The sequence below is a fragment of the Portunus trituberculatus genome, chromosome 42 (genome assembly GCF_017591435.1).
Source record: "Portunus trituberculatus isolate SZX2019 chromosome 42, ASM1759143v1, whole genome shotgun sequence".
NCBI classification, from domain to species: Eukaryota; Metazoa; Arthropoda; class Malacostraca; order Decapoda; family Portunidae; genus Portunus; species Portunus trituberculatus.
Window position 1 is genome coordinate 26,246,369 of NC_059296.1, and position 5,000 is coordinate 26,251,368.

General features: G+C 47.8%; 1 protein-coding gene across 4 annotated transcripts in view; it reads right to left on the reverse strand.

Moving 5' to 3' along the window:
- Window positions 1-5,000, reverse strand: part of LOC123517553 (tyrosine-protein kinase TXK-like) — a 384,887-nt gene that overhangs the window by 238,001 nt on the left and 141,886 nt on the right. For 2 of the 4 annotated variants that reach the window (XM_045277767.1, XM_045277765.1), the window contains exon 1: window positions 751-842. The exons of the other annotated variants lie outside the window; for them this stretch is intronic. The gene's annotated coding sequence lies outside the window, so the exon portion shown is untranslated. Of the gene's footprint in view, window positions 1-750; window positions 843-5,000 lie in introns of those variants that run through there. 4 annotated transcript variants of the gene reach the window in all.

The following is a 5,000-nucleotide window of genomic DNA, read 5'->3' on the forward strand; positions in this document are numbered from 1 at the left end:
CCCGCCAGTGATGCAGGGCAACGGTGATGCTCACTGTGCCCAAGCAGCGATCACCCGTGGGACGCAGCGGCACGTGGGACACAACACCTGCCGCGAGCACAACAAGCCAGACACACATTACCCATAATGAGGCTGGTCTGTGGTCAGGGTGTCCGAGGCGGGCAGGGTTCGCTGTAACGAGTCCTGACCCAGACACGCGTCACACTGGCTGCAGTGCGTCTCACCAAGCTCTATGTTACTACTATTGTCGACGTGATAGCTCTGTCTACTCAAAACTAAAAACGAACAGTTTATATATATATATATATATATATATATATATATATATATATATATATATATATATATATATATATATATATAAAGGATCACGTGTACGAAGTTTAAAAATGTAAACAACGAAAAACAAAAAAACACGACAAATCCGGTCATAACACAAGTGTCAGTCCACACTGTAGTCCCTAAATAAGAGTTAGTGGCCAGAAGTCCTGCCGAGAGACACACAAGCAGGCGCCCCTGGTGTGCCCCTGTCCTGGCCGGGGTCACCTGCCGCCCCTCAACACTGACACCACTGACAGTCACGGCACACAACCATACAGTATAACAAGGGCATGTATACAGAACACGAAAAGATACACTGTCGAATGAATCACGAAATGCGCCACTGTCACAAGGGCATCCTGCTCCTCGCGGCAGGAGGACGCGAGCCTGAGCAGCGAGAGGCGTGACGGCGCGTCGGGAACCACGTACCGGCGAGAGAGAGTCCCGCACCGCAACACTGACACAGACACACAGCCGGCTCCGCCACGGCCACACCAGCACTGACGACCCGGCCTGGCTGCCTCAGCGCTACCCCTGCCGCCGTCCGTCCTTCTCCCCGCCACCCTCCCCCCACACTTGGCCCCTCCTTCCCGGCGCAACCTCCTTCCTCGTCCACGTCATCAGAGATCGTGACCACGGCCCACCAATGCGCCTCTTGTCATCGTCGCTGCAAGTGCGCCGAGTGACGAGCATGAAGATCTCGAGAAGTCATCTATTTCTTGCCCAACCCCCACGTGTGTTCCTGCTGTCATTCAACTCGCCACTACTTCACTCCCGCCTCTCACCAGACTTAGCGTTATCTCACCCTCCATCAATCAATCAATCTTACATATTCATAAAGTGTGTGTGTGTGTGTGTGTGTGTGTGTGTGTGTGTGTGTGTGTGTGTGTGTGTGTGTGTGTGTGTGTGTGTGTGTGTGTGTGTGTGTGTGTTTTCTCCCAGTCACTCTCCGGATAAACACAGACATACACACACAAGTCTCCGGCCTCACCACTCACGGATCGCCACGGCCCGCATCCTGAGCCACTGCGCCTCGCCCCGCCCATGCCACGCGCGGCCCGTGACACCCAAACACCTGGCTGACCTGCACACTGATGCCCCACGCGAGGGTGACTTTTTGTAGCACTTGGTCATCCTTCCCTTATCTGGTCAACACATCACCACCTCTGCCTTTACCACCACCACCACCACCACCACCCCCGCAACTTATAAATATACATCAATTTCCCTACGACATACACAGAATTAGTAAAAAAAAATCTCTTTATTTCGAATTTTGGCAAGAATTTCGGTAGTTTTCTCAGACACATACGAAAATCATAAGGTAAACATACAGAGCAGCCAGCAATTCAAACGAGCTTACACACGCTGCATTAAGTCATTGAGGCCACGAGGAGGAGGAGGAGGAGGAGGAGGAGGACGACAGGAAAAGAGACGAGTAGGATGGAGAGATGTGGGAGGGAGAATGAGATGGACGAATGGAATGAGGAATATGAACGAAAAAGAAGACAGAAGAGGTGGAGAGACAGGAAAAGAGGAAAGAGCAACAAAGAAAGAGTTAGAAAATAAGAGGAAAAGGTAAGAAAATAGATAAAAAGGAGAAAGACGAAATAAAAACAGGAAGGAGAGAAAAGAGTGAGAAAACGAAGAAGAATACTGAAAAAAAGGGATGTGAGGGAGAGATCGGGAAGAAAGATAGAGGTAATTGGGAAAGAGAGGAAAGGAAGGATGGAGAGGAAAGAAAGAGAGAGGACACAAAGATCAATGAAAAGATAGGAGAGGAGAGGAGGAGAGAGAGAGAGAGAGAGAGAGAGAGAGAGAGAGAGAGAGAGAGAGAGAGAGAGAGAGAGAGAGAGAGAGAGAGAGAGAGAGAGAGAGAGAGAGAGAGTTGGAGGAAAAGAAGAATAGGAAAAAAAAGAGAGGAAGGAGGAAAGAGAAGCAAGAGTAGGATGAGAGTGAGTAGAGGAGAGGGAAGGGTAGAAGGAAAAAAGGGATGGTTAGGTTACCTCTCCTCTCCTCTCCTCCCCCTACCCTCTTCTCTTCTATCTCCTTCCCTTTCCATCCCTCCCCTCCCCTCCCTCCCTTCCCTCCTCTCCTCTCCTCCCGCCCGTGACAGGAAAATAGGTTTAATATCATCTGGATGCATGAAATTCCTTGCCTCAGGAATTTAAAATGATAAAATCCATTGTCCTTCCTCAACACCACCACCACCACCACCACCACCAACAACAACAACAACAACAACAACAACAACCAACCAACCAACCAACCAACCACCACCACCACTTTCATTACATCCACCAACACACAGCTACTTCTATTTCCACAACATTCTGAAGTCACCACCATGCACAGCCAACCTTTCTCCCTCTCCTCATTCACAATCTCATTCACTATTTCCTTTTTTCCACCAGCCTTACCCTCATCTCCATCCCTCCTCCACCTCAGCCTGCACATACCAATCCCTGTCTACCGTACACACATTTCTTCATCATTTCGTTGTTCCCTGACAGTCATAACACCTTATATTCCTCCATTCCTAGCGTGTTTCTCTGCCTTCCCTTCGCTTATTGTGTCCATCTTACCGGCAGTTAGGGAGGGGAAGTGTCATAAGGTAGCAGAGGATGACGTATACGTAAATGTTTATTGTTGCGTTGTTTTAAGTAATCTTTTGTATAATATTGAATAAACGAAACGCTCTCTCATTTTTTTTCTCAATATCTTGCTCTATTCTTTTAATTTTCCTACTGCTCCATTATCAATATTTACTGCTTCTCTCCCTTTATCCTAACTACAGTTCCTCCTTCAAAACATATTAATTTCCTCCATTATTGCTTAATATTATGTCTCTTGCTTACTGTTCAATCACACACACACACACACACACACACACACACACACACACACACACACACACACACACACACACATATCACTCCATGGCCTCTGTTCTTAACCATTATCACACTTTTTCTATCACTAATTCCCAAGTACAGTTTCTCCTCACCTGACCCGCTGTTGGTTACTACACTGCGTTCCTTGGTTGGTGTTGAATCCTGTACGTTACTCCAAGGTCTCTTCTCTTAATCTCCCTCTTCCTAGTAACTCTAAGGAACGCACATAGAACAGATTTGACTTCCCTTTCAGCTTAGTCATGGTACACACACACACACACACACACACACACACACACACACACACACACACACACACACACACACACACACACACACACACACACACACACACACTCTCTCTCTCTCTCTCTCTCTCTCTCTCTCTCTCTCTCTCTCTCTCTCTCTCTCTCTCTCTCTCTCTCTCTCTCTCTCTCTCTCTCTCTCTCTACTCTCTCACTCCTCCTCCTCCTCTTCCTCTTCCTCTTCCTCCTCCTCCTCCTCTTCCTCCTCCTCCTCCTCCTCACACATGGTCACACTTTCGCAAGACGCCCCCCACACCTCGCCACTCCTCGCTTTACGCCTGACTAGCTTTCCCTCCGTTATATGTTCGCAACTCGGAGGATATATGAAAAATCAACAACAGGTATGGCATGGATATACCCCTTCCTCTCCCTCTCCTCTCTCTCTCTCTCTCTCTCTCTCTCTCTGGCCATATGAAGTCGATACGCCACATGCTGCAGTGCCGAGAGAGAGAGAGAGAGAGAGAGAGAGAGAGAGAGAGAGAGAGAGAGAGAGAGAGAGAGAGAGAGAGAGAGAGAGAGAGAGAGAGAGAGAGAGAGAGAGAGCCTTTGCCTTCCCTCTCCTTCCTCATTCATAGCTCCCTACCTCTCCCCTCACTCCTCTCTCTCTCTCTCTCTCTCTCTCCCTGCGTTCACCCCCCCCTCCTTCCACTCATTCCATTCATTGCACCCTCGATAGAATCGCTAAAGGTAAATACAGGTGATAAAGGTCCAATTAACGAGAGAGAGAGAGAGAGAGAGAGAGAGAGAGAGAGAGAGAGAGAGAGAGAGAGAGAGAGAGAGAGAGAGAGAGAGAGAGAGAGAGAGAGAGAGAGAGAGAGAGAGAGAGAGAGAGAGAGAGAGAGAGAGAGAGAGAGAGAATGGACCGCAAATTGGTGAGGTAACGCCAAGACAATCACATCAACGGAGGCTGCTCAAGTGGACAATGCCTTAAAGAATTGACCATTGTGTCGAAAGTCTGAGTGAGTGAGTGAGTGAGTGAGAGTGCGATTTATCAACTAACTGACTGACTAGCTGACTGATTGACTGACTGACTAACGAACTGACTGATTGATTGACTGACTAAATGACCGAATGCATGAATGAATGACTAAGATGGCTGAGTGAGTGAGTGAGTGAGTGAGTGAGTGCGACTGATTAACTAACTGACTGACTGACTGACTGACTGACTGACTAAATGACTGCTTGATTGATAAATGACTGCTTTGACTGACTGACTGACTGAATGACTGACTGACTGACTGACTAGAATATTTAATGAATGGTTGACTGCTAGTTACTGATTCCCTCGTTGACTGATTCCTTGGATTTCTAACTGTTTGACTGACTCACTGAATACCTAAATGCCTAGATGCCCACATTCACCCTTTTCACCCTTCCTTCTTTAATGGCTAACCGACTCACTGACTGATTGACTGACTGACTCCCTGACAGACTGAACACCATTGCGTCCTCCATCACCTCTTCCCTCTTTCTTAAATGA